The sequence below is a fragment of the Lycorma delicatula genome, chromosome 6, assembly GCF_047948215.1.
Source record: "Lycorma delicatula isolate Av1 chromosome 6, ASM4794821v1, whole genome shotgun sequence".
In the NCBI taxonomy this organism is placed as follows: domain Eukaryota; kingdom Metazoa; phylum Arthropoda; class Insecta; order Hemiptera; family Fulgoridae; genus Lycorma; species Lycorma delicatula.
Genome location: NC_134460.1, coordinates 75,655,147 through 75,673,514, shown reverse-complemented (window position 1 = coordinate 75,673,514; position 18,368 = coordinate 75,655,147). Strand labels below are relative to the sequence as shown.

General features: G+C 29.3%; 1 protein-coding gene across 1 annotated transcript in view; it reads right to left on the bottom strand.

Annotated features, from left to right (window-relative positions):
* LOC142326682 (thrombospondin type-1 domain-containing protein 7A-like) overlaps positions 1–18,368 on the bottom strand; it is a 534,047-nt gene that overhangs the window by 431,842 nt on the left and 83,837 nt on the right. The window lies entirely within an intron of this gene.

Sequence of the window (18,368 nt, the reverse complement as noted above, 5' to 3'; positions counted from 1 at the left end):
CTCGTACTGATTTTCAGGCCGTTAATTAAGGGGCAAAATTAGTGATTTCTTGTAGGTTTGACCGGAAAAATCAAATAAAATAGGTCCCAGAACCTTATCTGCAGTAGGTTTTGTGAAATCTGGGGGAAAACTGACAAACTGGGGTAAAAATCCCTTTGCTTTATGTTTGACGTACAATAACTTTGTAAATGGATAATAAACACATAAAAGAAACAGTACATTAATCAGTTTTTCTGAAAATTACTTATTTAATGTAAACAAGACCAAATTTCTTTATAGGTGATGTGAAAAATTTGTAAAAACAAAATTTACTATTAAAAACCTTTTAAAAAAATACGGAAATTACATAACAATTGTAAAATTAAAATAAATTGATAAAAGTTACTCAGATGATAATCTTTTTATAAATGACAGAAATACTACAAATTACTTGAAAAATTCTTATTTCAAAGTTAGCAATAAAATAACAACAGGTGATCAACAATGAGCAATACTGTGCTTGTATTTAAATTATTCGCTAAGGAATATTAAGTTCAAGTACATCGGGTACTGTGAACTGTGCTGTCGTTTGTGTGAATTCTAGTTTGAACGTGATCGATCGGTTTGCCGTTGAAGTAATGTCGTACTTGTTTACAACAGAGGAATACGATGATATGGTATTCATTTTAGCTATGTGTAGTGGTAACACCACGGCGGCTGCAGTAAAATATGAAATACGTTTTTCGAATCGCAGAATTCCAGATCCCAAAACAAGGATTTCAGATCGCGATTTTTCGCAAGTTTTGGGAAACAGGTTCACTACCTAGTATTCGTACCGGCTACGAACGATCTGTCCAACACGACCCTCTTATTGATGAAATTATTATCGATGCAGTTCAGTGCAATCCAGGCGTCAGTACACGACGTCTTTCCAAGCAGATCGGGGTTTCGCATTCGATGGTTTGGAGGACACTTAAACAAAACAAGTTTTATCTTATTCATAAACAGCCAGTTCAACATCTACACCCAGGCGACGGTTCGCTTCACTTGCAATTCTGCACCTGTTGGAATACAAATCGACAACTCTACAAGTATGTATTATTTACCGACAAAGTAAATTTCACTCGATATAGCGTTAACAACTTACGCAATAAGTATACATGGGCAAAAGTAAATCCTTATGAAACGGTGGAGGCAATTCTCAACACCGTTTTAGCGTCAATGTATGGTACGGCCTTCTTCACGGTCAGCCGTTTGGACCGTTTATATTACCTGGACATTTAAATTCTGAAGTCTACTTGCACTTTCTTCAAGAAGAATTGCCGCAGCTGCTTGAAGATGTTCCTCTAGCGCTGAGCATGATGACGTGCCTCCACATTTCACTTCTGCAGTTTCCACTGGCTTAAATCACCAATTCCCTTACAAATGGATCGGTCATAGAGGTCTACATTCCTGGCCACCAAGATCGCCTGATCTAACACCTTTAGATTTTTGCGACTGGGGGTAGCTGAAAAATACTATACACAAAACAAAAATACAATCTCGTGAGAAATTAATTGTCCCCATTATAGGTGTGGCTGAGCAACTGAAGGACAGCCCTGAAGAACTAAAAAGAGCAACAAAAGCAGTTTAGATGCGTGCCAAGAAATGTGTTGAAAATCCCGGGCTCATTTTTGAACATTTATTATAAACTTGTATAATAAAATTTGGTTTAGTGTACTGTTTCTAAATAAAGTTTTATTTGTTTTATTCAACTTATCATCCACTATTTTGTTCAGCATTAAATTTTCTAAGGTTGTATTTAAAATTTTTATTCGTTTATACCCATTTAACAAAGTTATTGAACGTCAAACATAAAAGACAGGGTTTTTTATCCCAATTTATTGATTCAACAATAGATTTCTCAAAAATTACTGCTGGAACTTATTTTATTCGATTTTTCAAATTAAAAACCTTAAGAAATTACTAATTTTGTCCCTTATTTAACGTTCAAAAAGTTTCAGTACAACCTCATTTCACCGGGGTAGCTGTAGTCCGAGCAAAATATTTAACTAGCCGTAACTCGCAAACGAAGCATTTTAGGACATACGTTCTATATGAACTTTATCAACTATTTTCACGAGAACAGTAACTTATGAAAGTTCCGGGAGAACTTCATGAAACACCTGTATACAAATACATATTATCAGCTTATTATGAAATAAATACATATTTTAAAATTACGAAACGATTTACCTCACCTTTTCCTTTTTTTTTTTTTTTTTATTTTAATAAAAAATACTTTTCCGGCCTTTTACGTTTCTTAAATCTAACCGTAAAATAAATTAATTAAGAGCATTTTTTTTTAAATAATTGATTGCCTTCAAAAACTGCACTAACAAATAAAATTCAGTTTTTAAGTTTCCTTTGTTTTGCAGCTGAATTCACAAATCATAAAAATTTCTATGAAATAAAGTTTTTTTTTATATAAATAAATTATTTCATTTGCTCTATTTTAATTTACACACGAACAGATTTCTATCAAGTTAGTATTGAAAAAAGGTTATGAAAACCAAAATTTAAATAAAAAAAAGGCTCCTTCAAAAGTCATTACAATCTCGTTCAAACTGTATCAACCTGTTTTCTACCAAGGCAAAATTCGTATTTAATGTTCGACTTTTATTTATTTTATCGTTGATGGTATACATCCTTCAGTACGTTATCGATGCCATCGATAATTAACAGATAAAACTTTTCAGAAGTACCTTTTTTTTGCGAGATAAGTTAAGGTGAAAGCACCAAAATCTATCTGTATTGAATAGAACCTTTTAAGTATTTGTAATATTTTTTTAACTTTCTAATAGTATTTAATATTACAAATTTAATAATATTAGCAAAATTATAAAATATATAATATATATATATATATTTACATATTGAAAAAAAAATAATGCACATTACAAATAGCCAATTAATATAAAAATAAAAACAATTCATATGGGTCAGAAAATTTTAGTAAAAGTTATTATTTAAAAGCTAATCAATTTTAGTCAATACAGAACTGAAGTCAACTATACTGAATAAAAAGCGATAAAAGAATTTAATTATTGAATAGTATTTTCGAAAGCAAAATTTAATCATAAACCAATTTAATCATTTTCTCCTCTTTCATTACTTCACTATAAAAAATGGTTACAACTTTTAAACTACTGGCCTATAACTGCATTATACTTATAGGTAATTGTGACAAAAGAAATAGAATCATTACAAATTTTACGAATACAAAGACACAAAAACACATTAAATACAAAACGTGGAAAAATTTAGTTTACCTTTTTTTATAAATAATATTTATAAACAGATTTCATTAATTAGAAGCACCCTACATAATAAAACAAGCTTTAAAAGCAAAAAAAAATCAACTTTAAAAGAAAAACGTACTAAAAATAAATTACAAAACTTTTTGTCAGTTTTTTATTGCGTTTTTAGCGTGTTTTTATTACATCGTTTTTAATTAGTTTTATTTTAAATTGTATTAGTTTATTTTTATTTAAAGTAAAACACTGCCTTCAAAAAAATACTGCTACTAAAGTATTGTGATAGCGAAAAATTTCAGATTTCAACGGAAATATCCATTTTGACAATCCCTGGATTCATTTTGACTAGTTTCGGCGTGACGTCTGTACGAACGTATGTGCTTATGTACGTACGTACGTATCTCGCATAACTAAAAAACGATTATCCGTAGGATGTTGAAATTTTGGATTTAGAACTGTTGTAACATTCAGTTGTGCATCTCCCCTTTTGAATGCAATCAACTGAATCAAATGTGTCCAAAAAAGCCCAAAATCCCCAAAAATTGGATTTTGGACTTTTTCTTAACTGCAATAATAAACCCTCATTGACAGCTTTTCAACGATACATCATAAGGGATACTTATTTTCATTGGTTCCAGATTTACAGCCAAATACAATTTTAATTAATGAAATATTTGGAACTTACAAGGGAAATTGGTTCAAATCCGACCTCATCTCCTTTTTTAAACTTTTTTTTAACTTAAATATATTGATTTATTAATAAGTATTAACCATCGATTTTAAAATTTTTTTACAATAATTAATAATTCAATAACAATAAAAAAATATATGAAAAAATATCACAAGTTATTAATGAAATAAAATTGTATGTACTTTTCATTTAAAAAAAAATGTGTATATGTATAGACGTAAAAAGAAGTCATGTGGTGTTCACGTCAGATTTTTTACTAAAAACTTTCCAATTATATTCTTTAATGTTTATTTAAAATCTCACTGAATATCAAAGTGGCTTCGCATACGAGTATGATATAATCGTATACCAACACGATTTAAAATATTATGTTACTCTACGATTAAACAAAACAACAAAACACTTCAGATGTAACTGTACTTCATTTTCAAACTAAGTTATAAGGATAAAACTTAAAACATAAGCACCAGAAATTTTCTTCTACAAAATAAAAAGAATAAAATATCGATTCGGTGCATTTTGAAAAGATTTAAAGCGTTTTAAATAAACAAATTAATTACGGATAGACGAACTTATTTTTTTAATCGGTTATAAACATCATAAATTACATTTTATCGATCAGCTGAATGGTACATTAATTAACAAATTTTACTACGAATCATGTTAACTTTCAAAAAAGCAACTGCAAACAAATAATTTTATAAATTCATAACAATATTTATATATATATATATTTTTTTATTTTTTTTTTTTTATTAAGAAACCAACATTCTACGAGGCGGTTCAGAAAGTAAGTTACGTTTGCACCTGGTGTGAAGATGGATGAAGATAAAGCCGCCATCCGGAGGTCCCGGGTTCGAATCCCGGTCAGGCATGACATTTTCACACGCTACAAAAAGTGTCATTCATTTCATCCTCTGAAGTAATATCTAATGGTGGTCTCCGAGGTTAAAAAATAAAAAAAGCCGCCTTCTTGGCGTCAAAACGTTCTAAACTTAGTACGCATCAAGCTGTCGTAGCGTATGGACTGTGATTTTTCTACTTTGTTCGTTGTGAGTTATTAAAACGTGCGCTTCAATATAAAATAACGCGAATTGAAATGCATTCAGAGATTGGGTTTTTACTGGAAAAAACCTTAAACCATTTGAAATTTATTGGCAACTTTGTGAGGTGTCCGGAGTTGAAATAATGAGTAACGCTGGAGTAAGGCAGTGGTACATTCAGTTTAAAAATGGCCACACCAGTGTTCATGATGAGGACCGCAGTAGTTGGCCTAGCCTTGTGACTGACGAACTGACGATAAAATTCGTGAAAATCGCCGCATTACGATTCAAGCTTCATTTCCCCCAAATTTTACGAAGATTACTGCATGAAATTGTATCGGGGAAGCTTGGTTATCATAAATTTTATGCAAAAGGGTGCCAAAAATCTAAGGCGGGAAATTTCTACAGAGAAAGAGTTGAAAAGCTTGTGTATCGTTATGATAAGTGCCTCAATTTAAATGGCGACTATGTAGAAAAATAGTTTAAGATTGTACCTTTATGTACGTAATAAAATTTCTTTTTTTTATTTGGTTGGTTTTTTATTTCAAAGCGTACGTTACTTGCTGGACAGCCCTCGTAATAAAAAAGTACGATTTTAAGACCTTAAAAAGTTAAAAAACGAAATATTGTTTCGTTCCTATAAAAAAAAATGTACAAACTATCATACCTTGAAGAATCGGTATTTAGTTTAGAGGGGATTCACAGATAAATTTTAAACATATGGCTACTTATTACAGCGAGACAAAGGAACTAAGAATAAAAATATTTTTTGGGTCGTAAGTTCTGTATTTTATTGCACTCTTGTGCAATAAAATACTGTTCACAGGTTATTTATTGTATTATGCTCTACGTTAATTGTGCTAAGTTCCACAGTACTTACAGATAATAGCCTCATTTAGTAGTTCAAAGATCTCGTTTTTTTTACTCTTTCAGCAGCAAATCATTCATAGAATAACAAGTGATAAGACAATTTTTTTTTTTTTTTATCATTTTAATTCAAAAAAACAAAAACCCTTTAATAAATTTATAATAGTTAATAGGTAAATTTTATAAATAAATGTAGAAAAAACCATTATTTAATTAAAAACTCTTAAAATCTTATTTTTTTTTATGATTGAATGATTGAAACCTCTAATGACGGTTTTTTTTCATGAATTTTGTGATTTAATTCAAATAATATACAATCTGACGGAGAATATACAAATTTATGATGAAATAGCACCTTACTATTCGATGAAAAAAGTTAACGTTACACAACTAACAAAAGAATAATAATTTTTCCTTGTGATACAATAGTTGTATCGATGACTATAAATGCCTCAAACTCTTCCATAATTAATAATTTTAAAAGCTTGATTTTAATTATCAGAAACAATAAATTTAAAAATTAAGAATTAAGAAATTTTGATTATTCCATTAGTTTTTTTTTTTTTTTTTAATTAAATATGTAACTTTATTATTTTGTTTTGATTTTTTTTACTTTAATAACAAAAGAAACTTACTTAAATTTGTATCATACATAACAATTTTTCTACAAGTTCACTACTTTCGTTGGAATAGTTCCACTTACTGTCATTAATCACAGTCGACACTTATTCCAACTTTTTTCCATTATTTTATCCATTAACAATTCGTTTTACATAATCATCTTCAATTTACTTTTTTTTTCTCAGTAAATTTTCTAAACATCTTTATTTATTTACTGTCTTTATTCTCAGTTAATTTCTGAACATTTGATATCAAAAATATTGTGTTATGAACGCTTTCATTGTTGACCACATTACCTCGATTGGAATCAAATCAGAATGGTAAGACGGAATTCTAACCGGATGTTAAGAAAATAAAAACAATATGAAGAATACAATGCAGGGGAATTCCCGTGCTTTGAAGAAACCGTACGAAACCGAGTGTATGAATAGAAAAAAATAAAATTTTAAATAAACTTTCATATTTTTAAAAAAAATTTTAAATAAATATTTATGAATTTAAATTTTCGAAACGCCAGTACTTGTTATTAAACGGAAACAATCTGTATTCGATCTGGAAATCGATTGCAAACGATGAAACTTATTAAATATTTACAGAACGAAAACCTATTCTCAGTTTCATTATAAATCGATGGTTAATAATAAAAACAAAACAAATAAAAGTCATCATAAAAAGTGATCGTCAATTTTAACACATTTCTAACGCTCAACAATAAATGATAGAATCCTCTCTTCGTCGACCACCCGCAGCTGCAAAACTGCAGATTTATGAAACATAAAATCTAAATAAGTTTGCATAAGTGTAAAGTATAAACACCTGTTATTCTAAAATACTTATTCTATATGTTATAAATTTACATTTCAATTCGATTTAAGTTACTGTAGTAGTAAAAATGATCGTAAATAAGTTATATCAGGTAAAGAATTGTAAATAATATTCGTTTAGGTTCACTACTATAAATCTAAATTAGTTTCAAGGAAAACATAAAGTTAATATTTTGTTTTCGATTTATTATTTACTCGCAATGATATTATTGCTTTGCGTCTAACTTTAAAACAGATGCGTCCGTAAATAATTTTAGTCCAATAAATTTAACTATTTAATGTTTAAAACTATGCATTACAAGATGCAATATAATGAATCCTATACATGTTTTTATATAACTTATGATACAAAATTAATAACTACAACTTAAAAATTCCAAAAAAAAATACTTTTACAGTAAAAACAACCTCCTTCAATCCTATTACATAAACGCTCGCGCGCGCTCAAACACAAACACATTCTTTTTCCCCCTAATGTATTCGTTTCAATTTGTTCATCTAGTGGAAATAAGCAAACCCCCCCCTAAAGCCCAATGAGATAAGGATAATAGTATGACACGTAAATGAGGTGTAATCAGACACAATTCATAAACTCAGGCCTACCATTCCTGAAACGTGTGGTTAATTAAACCCAATTACACGCCGGCAGGGAGGAGGAAACTGGATAGAATAAAGCTTACATTACGGGGCTTCGACATTCTGCCAGTGCCTAAGGGAAAGTATCTGAGAGTGTGGTTCGACGACAAAAGAAGTTTTCACCCTCGCGTAGTCGAGGTCGTCAGTAAGGGAAGTAATACGGTAGCTGCCGTCTCAAGATTGATGGGAAGGATTGGAGGACCTAGCTCAAAGCGAGACCAGAAAACGTGTAGTGTTTTTTTCAAAGCGAGACCAGTACCAGCGGTAAGGAATAGAAAAAATATATATATGCCGGCCTCCGTGGCGCGTGTGGTAGCGTCTCGGACTTTCATCCGGAGGTCCGCGTTTAAATCCTGGTCAGGCATGGTATTTTTACACGCGCTGCAAATCATTCATCTAATCCTCTGAAGCAGTACCTAATGGTGTCCCCAGAGGTTTAAAAAAAATTATATATATATTGATATATAATATAAACTGTAACGATAGCATTATTACAATAGATTTTTTCCGCGCTGGTATTGATTAATTAAGATTAATTAACAAAAGAAAGGGTTTGCCTTTAAACAGTTAATTTAATGAGTTATTACATTAATGAAAAAATTGACCTTTTTAGAATATAATTTTTTTTCTAGAAAATCTGTTGTGAATTTTTATTTTATGAATATCCATACAAATTTTGGATATTACCAAAACATTGATATTAGATTATACTAAAAAATATATATATATAGGTAGTTTCCATATATGGCTAATTATTTTAAATTGCTGTTTTACTCCATTAAAGAAGTACTAGTTTTACACGGAAACATTTGTTTTACAAACAGTATTATGGAATAAAATTTAATTATTCATTATTATTAATTAATTTTAGATTGTAATGAAACAATTATTATTGGAAACAACGCTGCGGGGCGGAAACACAAAATGATAATTTCATTAAAACTCCTGGAAATCGTGGTCGTTTGTTAACAAAGGATACAGTTGTTTTATGTAAGCGTGAAATACAGAACAGATCTTATTCCTGCCTGTACAGCTGCTTTGCTGTGTAAAACTGATAATTTAATAAATGGACAGCAGGAGAAAAATGAGGAAAATTTTATACATAATTGGTACAGGTTTTTTTTTCAAGGAAATTTACAACTTACAATGCAGGAAAAACTTGTAATAAGGTATAAAACTCAAATTTTCCATTAAGTAAATCTTACGAAAAAACTCTTCTATGATAAGCTTTATCTTTCGTGAATCATACTATCATAACTTTTCGGTTATTTTTTAATTATGTGTCATTCATACTGTGTTTTTAAATTAACAATTGTAAAATTAATGTAAGCATATACCTGATGATAATACAATCCTTTCACAAAATCAGTAAATCCTTTAGAAAATATATAAAAAACACGAACAATTTAATAATAGAGATAATCATCTATATATTTTTATTAAAAATAAATATAATCTACGAAAATTAAATTAATTTCTTATGATACAAATAAATATGCTTAATAAATAAAGATAACGCAGTTAATAACACTCCTGACACAAAAATTATTTAAATTTATAACGAAAAATACCACCATATTAATAAATTTTTCCGTAGCGCCAACTGCAAAAAAAAAAAGTCGAATCAGCTGTTAAATTGCCAATTTATGAAATAAATAATTTCAAATAAAATTAATCTTTAATTACGAGTATCTTTAATAGTGTCTAATAAAATTGTTTTATATATGTGTTTTAATTTATTTGTTTTTTTTTTTAATTTTGATCGTTTATTTTACTGAAACTTGATTTTTTCTTTTGTAATATTGAAAATTTTGTTTTGTTTAATACGTAGTTAAAATGTTTCCCATTGTGATATGTTTTGTTTTTGATATATTTTGAAATTATTATGTTTGGATATAGTTTGTGTGGACTTTATTCATACCACTTTACGTATTGTTAAATTCCCTATAAATTTTCATTTAAAGCTTTTTTTTGCATTTATTACCCATTTAACAAAGTTATTTTACGCCAAACTTACAATATAGTCTATTATTTGACCCCAATCTTTTGTCTGTTACCCCAGATTTCTCAAAAAAAAAATAAATAAAAATACAATTCGGGATCTATTTCCTTCATTTTTTCAGGTCAGATTTCATATATAACCTCTAAATTTATTATTTAATTTTGGTATCAAGAATTACAGGGTGGCTTAATTTTACCGAAGGCGCTGAAGTCAAGGCGAAATTGAAGTTCAAGGCGAGGGGACACTCGATTATGAAGTGTTCCCAAACCTATGTTTATATGAACTTTATTTTCACCAGTAGATATATCCTGAAGTTTTGTTATATTCCTCGAGAATCAATCTGCATACACATTACTACGTTTAAAAACAATATCGTATTTCATAAAATTTACCCATCAGGAACGGATCCAAGTTTATTATGAGAAAGCCTGATATTCCGTATTCCCTCATGAAAAAGTTTGAAATATATTTCATAAAATTCTATTTTTAAAAACGAACAGTTTTACACAGTAATAGACTACAGAATATCATCTTAAAACAAATATAGTTCATATAATGAAATTCACAAATTTTATTAATTTACGTAACATAATATTTTAAAGTATAGTATTTTTTATTTACGATAAATAATTAATGCATAACTAAATATATCCAATAATACACAAAAAAATCATTATTATGGCGTACAGTAAATCATCGAATGACAAGAGACATAAAACAGAATAAAGAAATTATACAAAATTATCACAGTACATTCTCAAAAGAATAAATAAATAATTTATTTCCGTAAACTCTTATTAAGAAAACAGATTTTAACGAAACCTCAAAATCATTTTCGAAAGTTGGTTAAAATAAGGCAGTGCCTTTTATTAAAAACCAAGAGACTGGTTCTAAAGTTAATAAATTCGCAAAAAGAAAAACTATCTTAAGAATTTATGTGGGAATACCATATTAAAATTTAGCAACTGATTTCAATTTCCCTCTCACCACCAATGTGTTTGACAGAAACTTCTAGCGAGACAACAAAAATTTGGTTACAATGTAGCCTTTAAGCAAACCAGACTGCTGTACTGGTTAACTCATCATCAGTTGTTTAACAGCTAATTTTAAGGTTCAAATCCTAATAATGTTAGTTGCTTTTATACGAATTTGGATACTATTCAGTGTATACCGTTGTACTTGGTGGTTGGGGTCAACCACATCTCAGGAATGGTCAGCCTGAGTCTCTACACAACTACACCTCATTTACAAATCGTACATAACGTGTTCATCTCATTGGACCATGGAGCGTTGCTTATTGTTCACTAGTTGAATAGGCTGAAACGTACACTAGGAAAATAAAAAATAATGTAGCCTTCAGAACAACGTAAATTAATCGTTATACACAAGACAAAATCACATAATGCCTCTGAAATATATAAACTAAATTGTTCCAACTCCACAATACTTTACATCGATCAAATGGGATACAGAATAGAACAATTTTATACAACGAACACGTAAAAGCCCTTCATACCAAAAACAGAGTCAATATTTGCCAACCACCTCATACACATGAATTACAAATACACTAGTATCCATAACAAATTCAGTATTCTATACACACAAATAAAAATCACATCTTAATAAAACTGATCATAGCTGATTTCAGTGATAAAACAGCAACATCAGTCATCGACGTTTCCAGTCGTTTTGGAAAAGTTTTGAAGTAAGCTTTTTATAAGAATTTTTTACCGTAAAATTTATTTCGGTTTGTCGTTGTAAACATTTAAAGATATTTTTCCTTGTACCAAAGAAGTATTGTAATCGCGAAAAATTTCGGTTTTCATATTTCAACGGAAACAACCATTTTGACCATCCCTGAATTCATTTTGACTGGTTTTGGCGTGACGTATGTATCTCGCATAACTGAAAAATGATTAGCCGTAGAATATTGAAATTTTGGATTTAGGACTGTTGTAACATCTAGTTGTGCACCTCTCCTTTTAATTGCAATCGATTGGACCAAAAGAGTCCAAAAAGCCCAAAATCCAAATTATTGGGATTCTGGATTTTTTCTTAATTGCAGTAATACGCCTTAATTCAGAGCTTTTCAACGATATTTCATCTAATGAAATTTCGTCTAATTAAGGTGGTATTTATTTTCATTGGTTCTAGCCAAATAAAATTTTAATCAATGAAATACTTGGATCTTACAAGGGGGGATGATCTCACATGGTTCGAATCCAACTTCATTTCCTTTTTTTAACTTTTTTTTAACTTAAATATATCGATCTATTAATACTTAATTATTAACTTCTGAGTGTAAAAAACATTTTACAATAAATAATTTAAATTATTGATTATATCCTCTGATTGTAAAAAAAGTTTTACAATAAACAATAATTCAATAACAACAATAAAAAAATATGAAAAAATCAGAAGTTAATGAAATAAACTTTTATATACTTTTAAAAATGTGTATATGTAACTTAATAGGCGTACAAGGAAGTCTTGTGGTGTCCATATCAGATTATTTTAATTCATAATAAATTATTTACTAAACAAAATTAATTCTAATTATTTATTTATGCAATTTACATCAGTGCATACATGTACCATAAAATGTAAGTTATTTATAAAAATACTAAATATAAATGGTTGTTTATAAAACTTGGAGGAAAAACAGTCATAGAATGTACAAAAAAAATTACAATGTAAAATAAAGATAAAGAGCGTTGATTTTAATTAAATGAATCATAATTTTCCTGTGATAACATTTTTAAACATAAAATTATAAATCGTTTAATTATTATACACGCATTCATACAAAAATTTCAATGTACTGGTTACATTTTAAAACAGAACACAGTATGTTTACGAGTCGTAAAATTTAATGAACTTATTAGCGTACCTGAATATTTTTTTAAACAATAACATTAACGCACTATTAAAGCACTTGTAATATAATTTAAAAAAGGGCTTTAATTTAGAAGCTGAATTTGTGTACTAGAGTATGAAAATTAAACGATTAAAAGAGAAGAGGTGTATTTCGCTCCCAACGGTGTTGTTTATACTATTTTATTATAAACGTATCTCTCATCAGATTTTTCAGCATGTTTACATCTAAAATTCCAACAGTAGTTAAAAAAACGATATAAAGAGCTTTTTTTTATTTACCAAGTCAAATGTAAGTTGTTCTTTTTTTTTATTTTTTCTAATAAAAACAGATCATTGTTATTGAGCCAATTAACTATTATTAGCATTCTTTAATCCATTTTTACGTTTTTCAGAAAATATTTATTTATTTGAAATTATTCAGCTGTTAAAAACGAATATATTGCTTCGTTCTTAATAGGCTGTCGTAATGAAGAGCTAATACCGATTTCAATACCAGGAATGGTTTAAAATTCTTTTTCTTATCTATCTTATCCTTCTTGTTAAAATAAATATTTATTTTAAAATTATACACAGTGAAGTATCGTTTTTTGTGACATCGGATATAATGATATATCGGATATAGTGACCAAATTCGTGTCTCTTGGTTGGTTTGGTATGCTGTTATTACATAAATACAATAAGTATATTGTTTATAATTACATCGGTTATTATGCCTTATTTTTCTTACTGCAATGCAACATTTTATCGCTTATTTTGACAGTCGGAAGTGAATCAACAGTAACATAGTATATCTACAAGCTACACAAATATTTTGACGGTTAAAATAAGTCACAATTTCATTTTTTCTTACATGTGCACTATAATAGTTTTTGTGTTTTTAATTTTTTTCCTGTACCAGATTATTGTAAACTGAAGCAGTCACATTCAGTTGTTATTAATCTTTTGCTATGAGCCTATATCGTGCGGATACAATATTTTATTTTACATATCCTGTGTAATTCAGACAATATAGATTTAATTTTTACTTCATGAAAAACATTCAAGTTAAATGAAAAGGCGCACATTACCTGGCGGTTACAGAATGGCGAAACTAATAAGGATAATGCATCTTCCAGAGTTGTGATGAAAACCGATTGTCAGTTTCTCAGTTTCACAGAACTTGCTAATGAAGAAATAAAGAGTGTTTGTTTTTATTTAGAAAAGAACCTTCAAAAACTGTATTACAACACGAAATATTCGAAACAAATCAAAATAATCGACTTTTTACACAAAAAGTAATTTTTACAATTTTTCTCTATCTTCTTTTACTCTACCGTATTTGTATTTATTATTGCGTATTTTTGTTTTTTTTATATTATTTTACTGCGGAAATAAATTATTATTATTTTTAATGATTATTATTATTATTACTGTATTACAATACCCGTGTAGATGGCATATTAAAGTAGTAGGCTACCACTAAGCTACCTTAACATCGGTTATTGTGACTATCGGTTATAATGACCTAAAATCGTCAGTCCGTTGGACATCACTATAAACGATATTTACTGTATAGGTATATTGTTTCGAAATCTTTACTCCCGTTAAGTTGACCAAATATCTTTATTTCATTTTTTAATTTTCTTAATTATAAAATTATCTTGTATTTTAATTGTAATATTACTGTCTTTCATAAGTTAATTTATCTCATTTTCCATTTATTAATACTAGAATACAAATGAGACTTAATATGATATGATTATTATTTAATTCCATAGATAAATATATGACTTATTTCAACTTTTCAATTGGATAACTAGCTTGGACGATTATTCTTGTCTAGTGTGATATAATAACTATACAATTTTATATTAAATATTTTGAAACAGATTGTCTTATAATTATTTTAATTAGAAAAAATAATAAAAGAAAATCAACCGGCGCAATGAAGAATGTAGAGGGGTAAGCAGAGACAATAGGTAAGTGTATATCTGTCTTGAAAATTGCAATTTTATTAAGTGATAAATGCATTTTACCTTTAAAAAACGGATTTATTTAACCTTACTATTTTAAAAATAATGTCATCATATAACGACGAATATAAATCAATTTATGGTAGCAAATTAAGCTATGCATCCGTGTAGACCTAATTAATACATTTTACTAACTACTTACATACTAAGTACTAAGTAGCAGCTATTACTTCTTATAACTAGAAGTACTACTAAAGGTACTTTATCCTTTAAAGGTAAGTCCTTAAATATTTTTTCATGGGACATCCTCAGATTTTAACTCTCGACTCAAGACAAACTGGGACGGATGTGGCAAGGATATTCGCGGCCATACAAGGATCGTCTACCGACACAACTCCTTCATCGTTGCTGACGGATTTCGACCGGCCCCCATCAGGACGACTACAGCCTGACACGGCTTCGGTTGATAAAGATAATTATACGGTTTTATTATTATCAGAAAGTTCATTTAACAAATATATTTTCGTCACTAATATAACTCTGGGTGCAGGACTATCAGTTCGACTACCAGAAGCTAGACATATCTTATTCTTTTATTAATCTTCTTTTTTTAATATAAAACTTAAGGACTTTAATAATTTTTCAATATATTTTCAATAATTTCTTAATCATTTTTTTTCAATATTAAAGATCATAATTTTATTTCATTTTTTCAATTTAATTTATTTTATTTTTGATTTGAAATGAAACTAAAAATGAGGTACGACAAGTGCCAGCAATATAGAGACTATTCAGCGCTTACAGAATAAGTTTGCGAGATGCATAACGCAGCCGCCTTATTTTGTCCGGAACAGTGAAATCCATGAATACTTAAGGTTACAGTATATTTGGAAAGAAGTCAATCGATTGGCAACCATGTACAAAATAAAACTTAATAACCACGCTACCATGGACAATTCCGAAGATGTTAACAATAAAAGCGGTTCCAAGAATTAGACCTAGAAATCTGATAGTGATCAGGAAAAAGCTTCTATTCTTGAGCCAACGCTGGATCTCCGTATTAATTGGCGAACTAGGCCGAACTTATTAGCGAAACCAGGTCAACCCAACGGGTTGGTCTAGTGGTGTATACGTCAACGCAATTCAGCTGATTTAGAAGTCGAGAGTTCTAAGGTTCAAATCCTAGCAAAGATAGTTGCTTTTATACGGATATGAATACTAGATCGTGGATACCGATGTTCTTTGGTGGTTGGGTTTCAATTAACCACACATCTCAGGAATGGTCAACCTAAAACTGTACAAGACTACACTTTATTTACATTGATACAGATCATCTTCATTCATCCTCTGAAGTAATACCTTACGGTGATTCCGGAGGCTCAACAGGAAAAGAAATAGAAAGATACGCCGAAAATGAATAACAGTTGAAAATTTCATACACTATTTGACAAAAGAAGGTATTTCTAAGGGTATTCAGGGTGCCACCTGGGTTTTCCCGCGTTCTTCTTTTGTTTGTTTTGTAATTGGTAAGTTTTTGTTGTTGGTTTGTTTTATTGTAATTACGTGTTGAACTCACTTCTTTTACCTTCAGGTAGGAAGTAGATTTCAGTTCTTTTCCGTATTTTGTTCACTAAGTCTTGTTTGAAACATACGTAAGTTGTGTTTTGTTTTTAGTTTTTTTGCTTTTAGGGATAGTAGTACACCGATGGTAATGTCACATGTGGCATTCGCATCGGTGGCATCATGACTGAGGCAAGAACGAGGCTGAGAGATGCCTTTCGCCTAGTTTTTGAAGATGACTTCCGGTAAAGTCCATAACAGCTAGGTACAGAGGGAGTTAACCCACCGGGTCTACTGATGAAGGCGTCTTTTCCTAAATCAGGTGATTTGGAAGTCGAGAGTTTCAGCGTTCAAGTCCTAGTAAAGTCAGTTATTTTTACACGGATTTGAATACTTGATCGTGGATACCGGTGTTATTTAGCGGTTGGGTTTCTATTAACCACACATCTCAGGGATGGTCGAACTGAGACTGTACAAGACTACACTTCATTTACACACTTATACATATCATCCTCTTAAGTATTATCTGAACGGTAATTACCGGAGGCTAAACAGGAAGAAAAAGAAGGTACCGTCGCGGAGGGGGGGGTTGGCAACCGCAACTGTCACATGGTGGGTGTCTTCCCCTACGGGGTCAGCATGTGTATCGTCTAAGTACTTCAGCTGTTTAGTTTATGTTTCTGGAGTCATTTGTTCTTAGTTTTTCTTTTGCCTTGGGGTTTTATTTCTATTACTGGACTTTTCATAAATTCTATTAAGTAGCTGTGTTGACGTTATCATTGCATATACCATCTTTGATCTACTATTGATATTTTTAGATGTATTTAATATTCAAGATTCTTTACACTTGCTTATTGTGATTAAATTTACTTATGGTTTCTACCAACGAAATTGATTGAAAATAGGATTTTAGATACAAAGAAAGATTTTTTTATTTATAATATTTTTATTTTTTATTCAATAAATTTGTAATATTTAATATTTCGTATCATTAACCCCTTTATTTAATCAGTTCCTTTTTTTTAAATTAAAAAGTCTACCTCGAATCCCATCATATTTTTCAAATACAACAATCAAAAATATTTAATTATAATAATTATTTAATAAAAAATTTTATATTAATAATTTTATTGTAATAAAAAAAAGATTATAACTTACAGTCCGTCAATTGATCTTGTCCAATCTAAGGTCAAACAATTCATTAATTTACAATTCAATTATTAATTTAATTCTTATGTATAAAATATAACAATAACAAAGGAATTCAAAGGTTAATTTCATTTGCTTACTTAGTTTGAATCGCAGTTCTTGAGAATCACAGTGTAACTTTACAACATTTAATCGGCAATTATCTTATCCAGTTCTCAACTAAGGAATTAAATCTAGCTTAGCATCTTTCAGAATTTTAATTGAAGTAATTTTGAATTGATATGATATTCACATTCATTAAAGATTAAGGTCATGTGACATTTGTTTAAGAAAAATTATATTTTTTAACGATTTCATTAAAAACAGGAGACTTTCCGTTCAAAAAATCTGATGTGAACACCACATGACTTCCTTGTACGCCTATTAAATTACATATAAACGTTTTTTAAGATGAAAAGTACATAAGATTTTTATTTCATTAATAATTTTTGATATTTTTTTTATTGTTATTATTTATCGTAAAAATCTTTTTACAATCAGAGGTTAATAATTATTAATAAATCAATATATTTAAATTTAAAAAAATTTAAAAAAAGGAGATGAAGTAAAATTCGAACCGATATGCCTTCCCCTTCTAAGTCCAAACATTTCATTAATTAAAATTTCGTTTGGCTATAACTCTGGAACCAATAAAAATAAGTTCCACTTATGATATATTGTTGAAAACAATATATCATAAGAGGGCTTATTACTGCAGTTAAGAAAAAGACTGCCCAATTTGGGAACATGCGATTTTCACTGCATCTTTACGTTTTGAGACCTAAGGAACCTAAAAACCGGAAAGAAATTTTCCGGGTGTTCGAATTTA